This window comes from Manis javanica, chromosome 9, assembly GCF_040802235.1.
Source record: "Manis javanica isolate MJ-LG chromosome 9, MJ_LKY, whole genome shotgun sequence".
Classification (NCBI taxonomy): Eukaryota; Metazoa; Chordata; class Mammalia; order Pholidota; family Manidae; genus Manis; species Manis javanica.
The window spans coordinates 56,094,709-56,113,133 of NC_133164.1; the positions used below are offsets into that span (position 1 = coordinate 56,094,709).

The 18,425-nt window shown below is 39.8% G+C and overlaps 1 long non-coding RNA gene across 5 annotated transcripts in view; it reads right to left on the reverse strand.

Annotated features, from left to right (window-relative positions):
- Positions 1-18,425, reverse strand: part of LOC140843380 (uncharacterized) — a 57,867-nt gene that overhangs the window by 26,071 nt on the left and 13,371 nt on the right. For 3 of the 5 annotated variants that reach the window (XR_012121075.1, XR_012121074.1, XR_012121077.1), the window contains 4 exons: positions 15,462-15,581; positions 15,194-15,269; positions 14,700-14,900; positions 13,510-13,724 (listed from right to left, as the gene is read on the reverse strand). This is a non-coding gene — a long non-coding RNA (uncharacterized lncRNA). The remainder of the gene's footprint in view (positions 1-13,509; positions 13,725-14,699; positions 14,901-15,193; positions 15,270-15,461; positions 15,582-18,425) is intronic. The other 2 variants (XR_012121076.1, XR_012121078.1) reach the window with 2 other exon arrangements.

Sequence of the window (18,425 nt, forward strand, 5' to 3'; positions counted from 1 at the left end):
CTCGGGGCTTTCGGCCCATGGTGACGGGCAGTACTCCCTGATCCCCGTAACATACGCGTTGCTCCAGGCCCTCCCCTTTCCCCTGGAGACTCTCCACTCACTGCTGCCGCTCCGCACGCAGCATGGCCGACGATGGTCAGGAGCATCCACGCCACTTGCCCAGCTGATTGCCGGTGGGCTGGAGGAAGTAGGGCCTCTAATGTCTCCAGTGCCGTCCGTATGGCCTCTGGGGTCTGCTGTAAGGACTCCCAATCCTCCGGCACCACCCAAGTGGTCAAGTACGTTGCCACAGAGTACCAAATAATGGCTGGGGGCCGCATCTCCTCTGCCCACCCCTCCACAGCCAGAGAAGCCGAAGGACCATTGCTCTCACAGTCACCTACCTCACCCTGCTCACAGCGCCAAGTGTCGGGGGCCGGGAGTTGCCATTGAGGTCTTGGGGCAACGTGAGGAACAAAGAAGGCGGCGGTAGTCATCATGGGGGGTGCTCAAAAGAAGCCACTTTATTCTGCATAAAGCTGTGTTTTTCATACTGCTATAGTGCTAATTCATGGTCACATAAGTATTGAAGATGCACTTGAGTGTGGCCTTCGTGGCCAGTTGTCTGGCCTTCAAGGTCCTTATCTAGCTCCTTACTCATGGATACAATGCCCTGGGTTTTCAAGGTTTCTCAAGGTCAGACATATCTGGGGTGAAGCAGCAGACAGCCGTCCTTATAGAACAGTAGGGAAAGTGGGAGCGGAGGGACTTCCCTACACTTTCACAAAATGCCTAATAATAAAAACATAATTTATTGAATGTATGTTTTTTATATATTGACCCTGATATTAGGTGTCTTTGTGAAAATAAATAAAGGAACCTCATTTAAAATGAAGTCAGGAAGCCCTGAAGAGGGAGCTCTCAAACACTATCACTCACTGTAAGAAACACACCTGATATTCCCCAACAGGAAGACACTTAACTTGACCTATGTCAGCAAAAGGAAGGAAGACTCTCTCCTGACCCAGCAATAGCCCAGCCAATGAAGAAGCCTCCACATTCAGCAATGAGCAGCCGTTACCACCCTGCCCTGAACTCTTCCAAACAGCCACTCCCAGCTTCCCCTTTTCCTCCATAAAAGCAAACCCCTCTCTGCTGCCCTGACTGGTCTAAGGTTCACCACAGCATGCTTCTCCCAAATTGCAATTTTCTTCTAATCCCAAGTAAATTCATTTTACTTGTAAAATAGTTGGCTCTTTTTTCTTAAGGTCAACACTTCCATATTGAATTTCATTTCATCTCTTTACCAACTCTGTTTGGTCAGTACTATTTCTATTGTCACAGAAAGCAAACTGAGATTCACTTGGTTAATAGTCCATGGCTTGAACCATTTACTTCCTACCAGGCCCCTGGTAAACTCAGAAGAGCAGATTAGCACTAGTTCGATTAAAAAACATGACTGTTGAGATATCCATTTGCATCAATCCTTGGCAGCAGATTTCTTTTAAAAATTGAGTATGTATAAGTTATTAAAATTCCCTGAAGTTGACTTCAGGCTCTTAGATTATCTCTCTTTTCAGTCTAAAAATAATTATAAGGCATATAATTATAATGTGCTCTGCCATAAAAAAGTGAAAGTTGGAGAAGTTAACATTTCATTATTTCCATTTATTTATCTTGTTTTCCTATTTATACTGTTTTGAAATTATAGTGGACTCATGTAAGTGTAGAGGATAGTGGCAGAATAAAAGTATCATTTTGTTTAAATCCTGCTAGATCTTAAAGGAATGATAATAATAATGGTGAATTTAATGAATATTAGAGATTATGGGTGAAAATGTGCTATAAAGCAAATAGCCATGTTTTATATTTTAAAATTATTTTGTAGATATGTGTACCATAAAAAGGACTAGTAATTTGGTATGTATATGTATTCATCATATTCTGACTTAGAAGAGGCATGTTTATTTATCTGAGAGTTTATAATGAAAGGTTAATTATCCATTTGTTTCCTCTAATTTGAGTCAAATGATTTTGTTAATATAATTGTTATCCTGCCATTTCTTGACTGTTTTGTGATCAAAATGAATCAGTCTTGACTTATTTCAAAACTTAATACAAGCTACAGTAGTCCAGACAGTGTGGTTTTGGAGAAAGGACAGACATACAGAATTATAGACTAGAATAGAGTCCAAAAATAGACTCATACACATATGATCTTTTTTTTTTTGATAGAGATGGAAAGGCAATTCACTGAATTTACTGGAGAAAGTATAGTTTTTTTCAAAAAATGTGCTAACACAACTGGTATCCTCATGGCAAAAAATGAACTTTGATCCATGTGTCTCTCCATATACAAAAATTAACTCCAAGTATATCATAAATACACATGCAAGACTTAAAATGCCAAAACTTCCAGAAGAAAACCTAGGAGAAAAAATTTTTTGTGACCTTGAGTTGGGAATAGATTTTTTTAGAAATGACACAAAAGTCACTATCCATAGAAAATGACATATTGGACTTCATTGAAATTAAGAAATTCTGGTTTTTGAAAGACTGTTGAGAGAACTTAAAGGCAAGTCAGGCTGGGAGAAAATATTTACAAATTACATAACTAATAAAAGACTTGTTTCCAGAATATATAAAGGACTCGCAAAACTCAATAGTAGGAAAACAACCTCTTTTTTTTTAATGGAGAAAAAGATTTGAACAGACCCTTGACCAAAGATAAATGGATGGGAAATAAACACATGAGAATATGGTGATTGCTAGCACCATTAATCATTAGGGAAATGCAAATTAAAACTTCAATGAGGTACATGCCTACTAGGGTGGATAAAATTTAGAGAAATCTAACAACCTGATAATATGAAGTGTAGGCAAGGAGCGACTGGACCTCTCACAAGTTGCTGATAGAAATACAAAATGGTACAGCCACTTCAGAAAATAATTTGACAGTTTCTTATAAAGTATACACTTACCATATGACCTAGCAATCTCACTCCTAAGTATTTACCCAAGTGAAAGGAAAATGTTCACATAAGAACTTGTAATGACTATTTATAGAGGCTTTATTCATAATTGCCAGAATCTGGTAAAAATCTCTCAAATTTATCTTAACTGGGGAATGAATAAACAAACAGTAATGCCTCCATACAATAGAATCCTACTCAGCAATAAGAAAAAGGAGTGAATTGTTGATGTATAAAACAACATGGATGAAACTCAAAAAGACATTATGCTAAGTGAAAGAATCCCAACTCAAACAGAGGTACATTCTGTGTTATTTCATTACCAATGACACTCTGAAAAAGGCAAAATAGTCAGGACAGAAAACAGATCACTAGTTATCAAGGGCTGTGGATGGGGAGGAGTTGGCTGTAAAGGAATATTTGATCTTAGTTGTGGTGATACCCAAATATGCATTTTTCAAAAACATGACTTTTTACTAATGAAGGGTAATTTTATTGTATTTCACTGTAGACCTTGAAGAATAAAAAGAAGAAAAAAAAACATTGCAAAGGCACTGAGCACTGGGCTTCATGCCTGAATCTGGTCTGCCTCTGCCACTCAAGTTCTTAACACCTGTCTCACACAGTTTCTGCCTACATATCATATAAAAAAATACATTGATCTGAGTAGAGTTAATCAGGGAATCCTCCAAGAATTTAACTAGTAAAAATAAGCCAATAAAGCAAAATTGTTTTCCATTTCCTTTTGGTTTATTCCTTTTCCCCAGTCTCCTTTGGGATTCCTCTTCCTCAAGACCCCAGTCCTGGCTCCTGCTGCTTTTGACTCTCTATCCTTGAGTGATGGTTTCTGTTTCCAGGTCTTTTTGATCACCATTTAAAACGCTGGTAAGTCTCTGATCTATGTTTTCAGCTAAGACTTTTTCTTAAACTGAAGCAAGTGTTTTGTTTTTCTTACATTTTGTGAGTCAGGAATTCAGGAAGGGCTCAGGTGGATGGTTAGTATTGATTCCTATGGCATCAGCTATATTGCTGGGGCTGGAAGCCACCTCATGATGGCTTCTTCACTTATGGATCTACAACAGGGAGGGGCCAGCTGGCGATTAGGGCTGACTGCTGGCTGGGAACTCAGCTGGGCCTGTCAATCAGAGCACCTACCTATTGTCCATCCGTATGACCTGGGCTGCTCATAGCATGACCACAAAAACGTTCATTTTTATGTAAGAAATTTCATCAAATTTTGTGTTACACCCAGTTTATGTTTTCAAGATTGCGCTTGAGGCATTCTTTACCACTTCATGTCACAAAGTAGAAAACACATCATAGGTGGGCAGCGACATGTTGCAAAAGATTGAAGAATGGATTTTATCAGACACTCTTGTGGGCTTATGTCTAGGATTTAAATGATACTGGATCCTTAAATGACTATTGAGAACAGAGATGCCTAGTCAATGTGAATACTCGCCTAGAAAACATTACATGTGATAGAAATAAGCTTCTATATTCTTTAGGCTAATGTATTTTTTGGTCTCTTTGCTATAGCAGATTAACCTTACCCTAACCCATGCATCTATCTTATAGATAGGGAATTGAAGCTCAAAGAGATGATAAAACTATCCCAAGTTTATAGAGCTAGAATGCAAACTTCAGGTAATTCAAATCCAAGTATTAGAGACTGTATTTTTGTTTTCCCCTGAGACTGGTTTTGTTCTACTTTCTCAAGTTTCAAATTTTAGCTTTCATAGGAGTTTTTACTGATCATTGAAGGCAATTAATAATATAAGGCTATGTTCTGAAAAGTAATGTGCTAATGATAGATAAAATATTAAACTTAAAAAAATTATCTCTTTCTTATCTGAATGTTATTTATTATAGGGTAAGCTTTGGAGAAAGGCACAATTAATTTCCATCCACGAAAAGGTCTGGTCTCAGTGATGGTGAACACTCCTATGGAGTGCAAGGGTGTTGGACTAAGAAGAATTAAAGTTAGACATCAAGAAGAACTTCCATCTTATACAGTCAGATGAAAACACTGTGCATAAATATTCATATGAAATATTTTTGAAGAACTTAATACGTGTTGCATTAACTATCATTACACTTGGGAAATAAGAATGTTTTCTTGTAATTTTAACAATTACTCTGTACTCCGACAATCATCCTATGAGGTAGATAACTGTAACAATTTAAGATATGAGGAAACTGACAAATGAAGCAACTCTACAGAATGTAGTGAGACCTGGATACTCCTCAAGTATTGTTTGGTTGTTAGGTAATCTGGGATCAAGCCTGCCTTTCTGATAAGTGTGAGCCGATGAAGGGGAATGGCTCTTGATCAACAAGACTCCACCTAAAGTCTAAAGAAATCCACTTCTTTAAGTCAGCCATGATCTCTAATGAATGATCATGTGTTCAGGGATACAAAGGGGTTAAAAAAAAAGACTAGGACATACAAATAAGACAAATCGATATTCCCTTCAGAACACTTTATGGTAACTTTTGAGTCTATTTCCTACAGGTATTTTTTTCCCTTACTTCGGAGAGCATATGAAAAAGTGAAAATAGTTCAGCAGAAGAAGACACTGCTCACAGAGGCTGGAGCTAATAAAACGCATAGAGGCAATTTTTGAGTGTCAACTGAATCAAGTTTGGACACAGAAAGGAAGAGTGGCCTTCCTCAGGTGTCCAAAGTTCAGGGAGTCTGCTTGACTACAGCTGAATTCCTCGCCACTGTAAGTAGTACTCAGTTCTCAAAGGTGACCTCGGAGGCTTGGAGCTATTTATGGTCTCCAGACTGGATACACTCAGAAGTCTCATTGATTTTGCATAAAATTTATAGCAGGTTGGTGCTGTGCAATGGCTTTATGTTCTTAGAAAGGTGAGGTTTGCTCACCAAAGAAGACATTAAATGCTGATCAACATTCCTACTGGTCATTAATACCTTGTACTAATAATCAGTTATGAGAATACTTCAGATAATAAGGCATAGCTCCATTTTGCCATGTAAATATTCCAAGAACCCAAAACACTGAGGCGTCAGTCAGCCAGTACCCAGGTCCTCATCATGTGATGGAAGTTGGCAATGCCTTGGTGGTCCCTATCCTTTTAGGACAGAGTAGTAGGTGGGCTGCTTGGATCTAGACTCAGATACAGGGTACAAGAGAGGATTCAATTACTAGAACCATGAGATTGATTGAGAACTGGTCTTAGGGTCAAAAGAAAAGCCCAGTTCTCAGAATTGGGGAAGTGGCCTAAAGTTAGACTAATAATGAAGGCATGTTGATACTTTGGCCAAGAATATAGGTCTCAGAGCACTTTAAAACCAAAACATCCTTTACAACAGCACTCCCCTGAACTTTTGTTTAAAACTTCATAAAATTATCAGTATAGTTTTTGAGCACCTTCATATACATTAATTAATCTATTTATAAGTAATATGCATGTACAATTTTCCTAAAATATTATGTATATTAAAAAACAGAAACAAAAAATGATAACTTAAAAAGATGAAATAAAATCACATAGGAATTCGAATATGGTGCTATTGTACCCAAGTAGATTATTTGGGGCTCTCTTTGGGTGAGCACATACCATTTTGGAAATCTCTCTTTTAGAAGATTAATAGTGAATGATATGGTCTGAATGGCATGAATGAGTTTTCAAACCACTTAGTCTAGGTCTGGAAACATGATTTTTATTCCTCCCATTCATTAACTTGACAGTACAGGCCCTACAGAGCTCTAACTTGGGTATTCAGAATTGTTCTGATTAATGGCAGACAGCACTGGCCTCAGATGGCCATGTCGTTTTGCCCTGATCATCACAGCAAAGCTAGAGTACACTGATTTATTTTCTGCACAAAGAATAGTGGACTCCAGCTGCTGATGTCAAAGGCCAAATGAAACATCACCAGATGCTGAATCCAGGAATTCTCTTAGCACCTGGTGCTCAAGTTCACAGCCTGAATCTATCTACTCCCTAGAGATCTGGGGCCCTGGGATCAGAGGACCACAGCTGAACACAAAAATGTTGCAAAAGCAGTCCTAGTGGCACCTAGTAGGACTGCAATATAGTGGCTATTACCATATCCCAGGTCTTTAACTATGTGAACCTGAGCCTTGTACCCCATCAGAGTCCCTCCTGACCCCCCAAACTAGCTTAGGAGTTCACAGAAGCATTTTGATATACACTTCTCTACAGACTTGAAATAACAGTTTTATTATACTTCATAAAATTCATACTAATTCATACTTCATAAAATTCACTCCTGTAAACAAATTCAATGGTTTTTAATATATCCACAGAGATGTGCAACCATCACAACTGATTTTAGAACATTTTCATCACTTCCAAAAGAAACCCATCAACAGTAACTCCCCAGTTTCCCCCAACACCTCTCTCCCTTCTTCCCTCCAGCCCAGGGCAACCTTACATCTCTATAGATTTGCCTATTCTGGACATTAGATGTAAATGGAATCACATAATATGTGATCTTTTATGACTAGGTTCTTTTACCTGGCATAATGTTTTCAAAGTTCATCCATGTTATTATGTGTATAAGTACTTAAATATTATTTATTTCCAAATAATATTGCATTATACAGCTATACTACATTTTATTTATCCATTCTTCAGTTGATGGACATCAAGTTGTTTTCATTTTTTGGCTATTATGAATAATGCTGCCATGAACATTCATGTATAACTTTTCTGTATAGACATATGTTTTCATTTTTCTTGGACATATATATAGAAGTAGAATTGCAAGGTTGTTTGATAACTGTGTTTCTAACATTTTGAAGACTACTTATCAGTTTTCCAAAGAGGCTGCATCATTGATATGTTCCTACCAACAGCGTGTGAGAATTCTGATTTTGCCACATACTAGCCAGTATTTGATTATATCATTCCAGTGGGTATGAAGTAGATCTCATTGTTGATTTGATTGCTCTGATAATTGATGATGTTGAGCATCTTTTTGTGTGCTTATTGGCTATTTGTATATCTTCTTTGGGAAATGTCTGTTCAAATACTTTGCCCATTTTTAATTGAGTTGTCTTTATTATTGAATTGTAAGAGTTTTTAAAATATATACTAGCATATTAGATCTATGATTTACAAAAAATTTCTTCCATTTTGTAGGTGATTTTCACTTTCTTGGTAGTACCTTTTGAAGCACAAAAATTTTTAGTTTTGATGATGTACAATTTATCCATTTTTTTCTTTTGTTGCTTGTGCTTTTCATGTCTTATTTAAGAAAGAATTGTCTAATCAAAGACCACAAATATTTAAGCCCATGTTTTCTTCTAAGGGTTTTGTAGTTTTAACTCTTACATTCAAGTATTTGACCAATTTGGAGGTACTTTTTCTATATGGTGGGAGGTAGGCATGCAACCACATTCTTTTTATCTCAGTAACATTTGTTTAAAACTATTCTTTTCCCCACTGGGTTGTGTTGGCACCATTGTTAAAACTCAACTGACTGTAAATATTTCTTTCTTTCTATTCCGTTCCATTGATTATACATTCATCCTTATGCTCCATAGATTTGTATAGGACCTTCCATTGCTCCATCAACCTAAAATAATTAAGAAAGTAAGTAATAAAGTTTTTAGGAAGCCCACTAATGCTTCTAATTGAAGCCCAGGAAGAAACCAACAATCAGGCCTTCAGAAGGCAGAAAACATGACAGTTCCAGGAGGCTTAATAGCATCTCTCTAAGGTCCTCCCATTATTACTTCAATTCAAAGCATCCACAGTCTTAGTGTCTGTTTTCCAAGTTTCAAATTCTCAGGTGAGAGAATCTGATTTGTTTCCTTGGGTGAGATGTCTTCCCTTAAAACAGTCCATTCCAGCCGGAAACAGAGTTGCAGAGCACAGACATTGTTCCCAAGGGCCTGTCCCTTTGTTGGGAGACACCCAAGGACAGCACCTCCAACTCCTGAGCCATTGCTCAGTTGCAGTACCCTCTTAACTTTTCTCCATGTCTCTATTCTGTCTTCTCTGCAGTCAGTCTTTCTTGCTACCATCAGTTTATCTAAGAGAGTCTTCCTGGTGCTGTTAGTGCAAAGTCAGATTCCCGACATTAGGTGTGCTCTCTCCTGAAGGAAACGGACTTCTTAGAATCAGCTGGCATGGAAACTTGGACCTGGAAGCTGGGCCTAAAGCCGGAAAGTGAGAGAGCTGGTCCTTCCTACAGTCTTTCTTAACTGAAAGAATGAAGCACTCCAGAAAGTGATTTGAGTGACTATTTTCTCATTTCGCCCAAGTCCATAGCTAATTCTGTTCCAGATGCACAGGTGAGAAGTTGATTCATTAAAAGAATACTGAGTACCTTAAGGCATTAAGGATTGATGCTTTGGGGGAATGATGGTTGAGAAGAGCTGGTAGACTTTGAGCAGGTTAGATGTCTAGACATGGCTCCTGAGCAGCAGATATTCCAGACTTATCACCCACTTCTTCCATCATTTAAGTACATCCATATGCAAGTGTGTGCTCCACAAACACAAGCAATAACAGCAAACCTGCAACTGGATAGTACCAGACTTTCACATTCCAGCAGCAACCCATATTTTGTAAATTGTATAATCCTAATCTTTATTTCTCTAGTGCCAGAGTTTAATAAACTCTTGTTTGATGTTCTTGTCAGATTCTGGGGAATCCCAGAGTCACTGAGAGAGCCCTTTGTCCAACTTGGCCCAGAGGTCTCCTTGAGACCTGAGTAATGTTGGATCCAGCTCTTAGGGACCCATTAAAAGGTGAAGGTGAACCCTAGAGAATAAAACCCCACACAATCTTCCTGTAAAGCTTAATAATCAAGCATCTGTATGTTTTCTTGAAAATGAAAGAAAGTGGAAGGTTCCTCTCGGCATCATGACTTATCTGTCATGTTTTCTGCCTTCCGGAGGATGCCTGGAGGATAACATTGAAGCTTCCTGGCCTGGCCCCCAGATAGTGACAGCTGGGCCTAGGCCCCCTGTCCTTCCTTCCATACACTCTGTGTCCTAAGCACACATACCTCAAACCTGTGTCTTTCTCACTCTGCTTCCTTTGCCCATGCTCCTGCCTTTCTCCTAGTTATTCTTCAAGACCCGGTTTCAATATTGCCTCTGCTATGAAGCTTTCCTCTCTGTCTCCTCCAACCCCCACAGAATTAGAACTTTCTCTATTCCATGCCTCCATGGCCCTTTTTTACATAATTCTATTATATCCCTCTCTATATTGTTATCATCACTACTTATCTGTCTCCTGCTGAGAATATGTATTTTCCCAGGGCAAGGACCTCTCCACATCAAGCACCATATGTCTTCATCACAAGTATAAAGAATGTTATTAAGTGAATGTGTGTAAGGAAATTAGACTGATAACTTTTGCTGTTAGAAGGATATCCACCAGTTCTATCCAACAGTCAAACATACAAGGCAAAGTTTGCCACTAATTTGAAAACTCCAAAAGATTTTCCCAGAAACCATCCCAAGAAACTTTCATCACATTACAACGATTCTGATAAATTCAGAGTTGGCTGTGTTACCCTAGTTACCCTCTAACTGAAGGTAAAAGACAGCTAATTGAATGAAACTGCTCAGTCTTTTCATTACTGAATTTCACTAAAAAAAAAGCCAGTATTACTATATGGTCCACAAAATCTTCTAAGGAAGGCTAAAGGGGAAATACATTAGGAATGATGGTCAAATTTTTCTTTCTTTGTCAAAAGGAGGAAAAAAATGAATATTAACATCATTTGAGAAAAAAGTAGAGAAACTACAAACCATATGACCATTTGGTGACAATTATTTCTCAGCACAAAAATGTCACATAAATCCTATACCCAGTTTAGTCCAAGGAATTGTTGCTAATCAAACACAGGGCAGCGTTTGGAATTCATTCATCTCAGTTCTGTAGCCTTGTGTAGTACCTACAGTTGGAGTCTCAGATTTCATTCTCCAGAACAGTGAGGAGACCTCACAGACTGCAATCTGAATGTGACAGATTTTGTGCCAGAGTCAAGATGTGGTCCCAGGACAAGGACAAATACGAATAAAACAAAGTTAAAGTAAAGAAAAAAAGAGGGAGTAATCCATTAATTCACAAAGAAAATGCACATCATTTTCAGTATTAGGATTCCCTCTGTTTTTAACCTCCACAGAGTCAGCCAACATCAGTTTCCTTTCCCATTTGAATCCCAAGGAGCATGTTTGGTGTCCAGGAAACATGCCAAGCTGAATCATTCAGAAAATCTACTTACTCCTAGTAGAAATACTACACAAGAAACCACTTTTGTTCTTGCTCCACCTTCTTTCCTCTATGTCCTGTAGGGTTAGTGGGAAGACCCCCAAACCAAACACTTACGTGCCGCGTCCAGGGACAGAAAGGAATGGAGCCTGGGGAAGCCCCATCCCACTCCCCATCCTGGCCAGGGAGGAGGAGAGTGGGAGCATCTCTGTGGCAGTGAGGGAGGACTGAGTGCCGGAGCGGGCTTGCAGGAGGAAAACAGAGTGGAGCTGATGGGACACTTCTCAAGCTTGCAGGTTTTTATGAGGGTATTTTCCTTTATTTTATGCTCAAACATGGAGAGGAATAAGCCACTTACTCCCACATCATATCTCAGTATCAATCCTAGGTTTCTCAGTTGGTTCCCCTTTTTAAAATATTAATTTCCTAAACTTCAGGCTCATATATCTAACTGCCCTCAGGATACCTCGTTCAGCCTAACTAATGCTGAACCCCTCTCCTCCTCCTTCAACTTGCTCCTTCTGCATTTTCACTGTCTCATTTAGGGTATCAGCAGCACCCCTAATCCCAACCACATGGGCTAAAAAGTGAATCTTCACACTCCCCTCAACCCCATGCCAACCGCGGCACCATGTTACCAGTTCCTAAATTCTGATGAATTTATCTCCAGGCTATTTCTCAATTCCTCTCACTGCTCTTCTCTTCTTTGATTGCTAGTTCATCACTCCTCCTGGAGAGCACTCTTAGGTGCACAACAGACACTTAAAGAATGTTTGTGTAAGTTGTATAAAAATAAATCTTTCCATAGAATGGTTTTACCAGATTCTTTAGAGTTAGACTGAAGAAGGAAAATAGAATAGGACTTCATGAGATGTCTACGGGGAAGGAGTAGTAAAAGGGGATATAACCTCAATTTCTTCCCCTCTCATCAGCTGGGAATATGAAAAGCCATCATTGAAGTATTTCACAGTGCTGACCCTCTGTCTTGTCTTAACCATCCTTTTTGAGTTAGGTACTGCTCATGGAGTAATAGTCAAGATCTCAATAATCTGTGGGATATGGGAGTACTTCTTAAAAGACCCAGTTGCCTGGAATCTTGTTCAAAGGCAGACTCTGGTCCAGGAGGTAGGGGGGAACCCACACTGCTAGATCTGTAACAGGTTCCGAGGTGACACAGAGGCTGCTGGTCTGCGAGCTGCACTCCGGGTAAGCAAGGTTTTAGACAACCTCTTTCAGAGTAAAATTTCATTGCCACAAACTATAGCACTGTCAATACTGAAGACTTAAAAGTAGCCCAAGGCTCTACAGCCTCCTGGTTATGCTGTTCCAGCTTCATGGCACCAAGGACTTTTGCCCAAACGGACAGAGGCTCTTCGGAACAACTGTCAGTCAAGACCTCTGCAGGCTGCAAAAGGCATGCTTTGCTGGGGATTGAGAGAATTGCAGTACAGGACATTTACACAGCTGTGGGCAAGCTTAGGAGCCCCAGCAAACATCCAGTGGTGGACAGGGACGACATTGCGGAAAACTATTCCTACCCCTGAACTGAAGGGATGGGAACTTGATGAAACCTGGGGCCATCAAGGGGCCACTCCACAGGCACTGAAGCCACATTACAAGAAATCCTCTGTTATGGCCAGAACTGTGGTGCTAAAGCAAGGAAGGTGGCAGGGGAGAGATTCCCAGAGCTCATTCTCCCTCAGTGGTGACGGGGGCTGGCCACATCCAACTGCAGGAGAGAAAGAGAGCCCAGTGATGCAGTCTGGCAGGGGAGTCCAGTCCCTGGGGAACAGAGTATGGCAGAAAAGGCAGGCAAATGGATATGGGTTGGTTAGTAGAAAACAAGTATCCCATCAGCCCTTACAATAAGAGGTTCAGATTGGATTGAGAGTTCTCATCCTCTTCATAGAAATGTTTACCTACTATGTAACATGTTATCCCTGGGGACAGAGTGGGGAAAAGGCCACTAGTAGGAGGCAGTCGGTCAGTGCAGGGCCACCTCAGGCCGGTCGCCGTACCTACCCCTTTTGGCTCCAAACACCAGAGAATCTGACCCCAAACTCCTGCTTCAGCCAACAAGTCAATTCTTTAAAGAACTCTGGGCAAATATGTATTTGTTCAGACACTATTCTAAATAAGGTTGCTGGCTTTTCCAAGTAAATTCCTGCTTTCATTTCCAAGGAGCACTGTCATGCCTAAGCAAATAAAAATAGGAGAAGCTGGTGTCCACACACGACGGTGAACTCCAGGTGCACCGGAAGCACAGTGAAGGACGCCAGGCCAAACGGATTATGGGCAAACACAGAGGACATTTGGATTGGAGTGTTACCTTTTGAGTTCGTCCTCAACAGAGCCACAGAATGCAAACTGCTGAGGCCTTGCACACTCAGCGTAGGAGGATGAGGGATTGCTCTGACCTCACTGCCTCAGAAAAGCTCAATAGGTCACATTTCCGGCTTGGGCCACCAAGCGCTCCTTTGGCTTTTCCTTTGGCTTTTCCTTCCTATGCACAACATTTCAGAAGTCACTGTGTTGCTGAATTTCCTTTGGTAACAGAAGAAACAGTCATTATTGTTGACTGCAAGGAACTGATCTGACCTAAAGTCAATGATTTCTTCCTGCAAGTGACAAAGCCTGTTTCCTCCAGCTGATAATGAAACTCTGGATATGTGTTGGACATGCATTTCAAAAGCAAATACCTATGGCAAGGAGGCAGTCTTATACCTTCATCAATCAAATGTGAAGAATTATATTTTAAGAGAATTTTTTCTTTTGTGGTAAAACATACAAAATATAAAATTTACCCTTTTCACCATTTTAAGTGTACAATCCAAGGGCATTATGTACATGAAGATTCATATTTTAAAAATATATATCTATAAATGAGCCCCTAGTCTCTCTGAGGAAATATACTCCAGAAGGGTAACAAAGAAAATGCTACAGTTTTCATTCCGGAGAATGGAAAAATGTGTTATTTCCACAGGAATAATGTTATAAGCCTAAGCAAGAAAAAAAAATCCTATATCCCTCTTTTCCAGCTAGGGAGAGTGTATTAGCAAGGGTATCAAGGGGTCCCCACTTGTCGCTCAGCTTCAGGAAAGCTTCTCCAACATTCGTTGGGTATACTGTCTGCCTGGTTAGCAGGCCAGTCCTGGGTTCATATCACGTGCAAAATTATAATATGAAGAATGTAGTTCCTCTTTCTACACATGGCAAAAAGATGGCTCTTGAACCCACACAAAGGAGCATGGTTTGGGACAGAAGTATATTAGGTCCTGACAAACAAATGCTAGGCTTTGGATTCAGAAAGGCCTGATTTGAGTAAAGCTCTGCTGCTTTTGGCATGGTTGCAAGTTGCTTAAGTACTTTGCATCAGTTTTTCCATCTGTAATATGAGGATTCATATTAGCATCTACTTCATAGGGTGGTTGTAAGTGTTCAATTAGATAAGAGGATTAGTCAGGATATGGTAGGTTCTGCTGCAGAAACAAATGAAACCCACTATTTCAGTGGCCTAACCTGACAGACGTTTACTTCGTCCTGATGTCACAGTCTGAGGTTGGGAAGGTAGCTTTCCTCCAAAGGTGCTCAAGGACCTGGGCTGCTTCCAAATAACAACTCTGACATCTTGGAGGTCTTTGCTTCTGGATTAATGTAGGAGCCACACTGGCTCTTTCCTGCCTTGGCCTCAAAGTAATTATGTCCTTTTTGGTTATAGTCCTTTGGAAATAAGTGTGTGTATTAGTCAGAGTCCCAGCAAAAACAAAACAAACAACAACAACAAAAAACCAGACAGCACACTTTAATGGCCCACTATTTAATGCATTATTTACAAAGCTGTGAGCAGGGTTAAGAGAAACCACAGAGACGCTGAGACAACTCAGGCCTCCCAGCAGCTTAGTGCAGGTCCTGGATGTTCAGTACCTGAAACTCAGGGAGGGGATGGGAGTAGGAGCCTGGGAATAAATAGCCTAACTGCTCTCTACTCCTGTCCTTGTAATGCATGCTCTTACCTTACAGTTGTCAAACTCAGCTACACACCAGAAGTCAGGAGAGCCCAGGTGATGTCATCCATACAGGGTCAGCTTCCTGGGGTCCCAGGGAAGGGCAGAAAAATGAATGGGGAGAAGCAAATGGAGAATGCCCAACAGAGCATGCAAAAGGCTTGGAAATGTGCCAAGCACTTTACCCTAAAAATAATGAATGAAAGAAACCAAGAATACGCAAAGAAAAATATTTTAAAGTTGCCTCTGTTTGGTGAGGTTTCCCAGTTAACCTTACCTCTGACAAAGAGAAATTCACATTTGCTGAGAAGTTTTCTCTCCACGACACAGATTTTTCAACAAGGACCCAGAGTCCGAAGCTGGGCTGTCCTTCCTCTCTCCTAAAAGTCAGGTTTAACTGGAATAATAGTGTTTTGTTTACAAAGCGAGAAACATTGATCACTCTGCCCCAAAGTACTCTATCTGTTCAGTCAGCAGTTACAACCTAAGTTGGGGCTAATGGCACAGTTACACAGATAACTGCTGTTATTGTTTTCATTCTTTAACTTGCCAACAAGATCCTTTGGTCCCTTATCTGGTACCTCTGTGAACCCAACAAAAGCAGCAGAAATTGACATTCTGACTCTTCAAAGCACAGGACATTGTGAACAAGTTCACTAGTTGTTTGTGTTGGGCTCTGCTAAATAACAGGTTGGGTTTGGTGCCAGTAAAAAGCTTTGGAGCATAGTTTTTGATGTTTACTCATACATAGTTTTTCATTCTGCCTGTAAATTAAATGGCATTTTCCAAGGATCAAATCCATTTTTTGTTTCTTTCTTACAACTGTGTTTCTTTATTTCAGAAGCTCATAGAAGTTTTGAATTTGAAGGATGTATAGAAGTCATTTTTGCCTAAACCTCTCACACACCATCAATACCTTGGAGAGATTAGTGTTCAGCCTCTGCTTGAATCCCTTGAGTGATGGGAAGCTCTCTCTAATGCCAGCAGCATGTTTGCGTGGGCTCTGAGCCAGGTGTGGTGCTGTGCTGGCATGATCTCAGGCAGTCCTCACATTCTCAAGTAACTGAGTCTTAGCCCCACTTCACAAATCCAGAAACCAAAGCACAGAGAAGTAACTTGCCCAAGGATATACAGCTGAGCTGCCCTGAAGTATGAGTTCAAACTCAGATGTGTTTTTTTCCAAACTCCAAGCTTTTGTCCAGCAAGATCTCTCAGTGCCTTTCAGGACAACCCGTTCCCCAGAAGAACTCTGAAGTTCTTACCTGTAGTCCCCATAATATTAGCTAATCATTTTACGTTTTACATGATATTAAAAATAGTAATGAAAAAACTATTAGTGATAGTGTACACTTTACACCACTTTACTGTTTACAAAGTATGTCCATGAGCTTCTCAGTGGTTTCCTGAGATAGTTATTGCAATCTCTGCTTTGCCTATTAGAAAGCTCAGTGTCGGAGTTTACACATGGTCACGCATGCAGCCTTGTGGAGCACCTGGTGGAGCCCGGAGCAGTTTTTTACACTTAGTCCTGGGTTTCTTCCTCTACACGATGCTATTGACTCAGTGGAAAATGAAAACTCAACCAACATGTTGTCTCCTGATGCAGACTTCTCAAAGTGTCTTTGTCTGAACCACAAGGAGATACCACTTTGGCCCTGGTTGCCCCCTTATCTTTTTCCAATGCATAATGGCCTCCTGAACTATTGCTTTTAGGAGGTTCAGTCTCCCTAAGAAACTTGTCCCATGCCCATTCTTCAGATGTGAATCCCAATGAGAAATTCTGTCTTCATCAACTTTACCACTTGACTTTGGCCCAAACTGGTAGTGGCCCTCCTCAATTCATAGTGTTCCTGGGACTGGATCTTAAGGAGCAGATCAGGCAGAAGGCCATTTAGGACCTTCACCACTGTACATGGTACAACAAGGCTTCTATTTGGTCCATGGATGCCAAACAGCTGCTTCCAAATATATAGATGTTTGGTATCATGTAGAACAAAGTTTTGATTCATTGGACAAATATTCCATTGTCATCTAATCACTCATCACATGCTAGAATGTTTTGGCATCCTGCAGACATTATGTTTGCTTAGAAGCAATTAAACTTGAGAATTTTAGCTTCCAAAATATATCCCACAACAAGAGCTCCCCACACTATTTTCCAGTGCACAAATCTTCTTTCCATGTTGCTTGCCAATCTGACAAAGAGAAAAAAGTTCCCCCCATTTTGCAGCTCTTTAATCAGATAAACACATCTGCATCAAAGACAAACATGTTCTTCTTTTGAGTTATTAGAGAAAAAAGAAAATCTTAGTTTTCCTTGGCGTAATGAAGCCCAAACCAAAGTAAGCAGACCCTTGTAACCTCTTTTATTCTGTCTCTGGTTCTACTTTAATTTATTTATTTTATTGAAGTATAAGTGGCATATAGCATTGTATTAGTTTCAGGTATATATTGTCATAATTCAATATTTGTATATATTACAAAATGATCACACAGTAAGTCTAGGTAACATGGGTCACCACACTGTTACAATTTTTTTTCTTGTGATCAGAACTTTTAAGATCTACTCTTAGCAACTTTCAAATGTCTTCAGTTTTATATCCTATACTTTTCATAGACTATTCAATGAAAATTATTTCATTGCTTTCCTAATTATTTTTCTTTGACCCTAATTTATTTTCTAGATAATTAGCAGTGAGTGCTTGAAGTGGTCTCCAGGGAGCAAGATCTCTAGGTCTTCTCTGCAGGAGGGCGATGGCTTTCTTCTCCTTGGTAGAGCCTAAATACACGGGAAGCTTCTTCACTCCCTTTGGTTGTTTTACTGAACATAGTTGACATACAATATGATATTGGTTTCAGGTGTAGTAACATAGTGATTCATCAGTTATATATATCACAAAATGCTCACCACAATAAGGGTAGTTACCAACTGTCATCATACAAAAATATTACAAAATTATTGACTATATTTCCTATGCTATACTTTTCATTTCTGTGACTTATATATTTTATAATTGGAAATTTGCCCCTCTTTTTTTCCCTTCAACTATTTCACCCATTCCTCCAATCCCCTCCACTATGGCAACCACCAGTTTGTTCTCTGTGTTTAGGAGTCTATTTCTGGGTTTTGCTTGCTTGTTTGTTTTATTTTTTAGATTCCATATACAAGTGAATTCATATGGTATTTGTTTTTCTCTTTCTGACTTACTTCACTGAGCATAATACCCTCTAGTTCCATCCA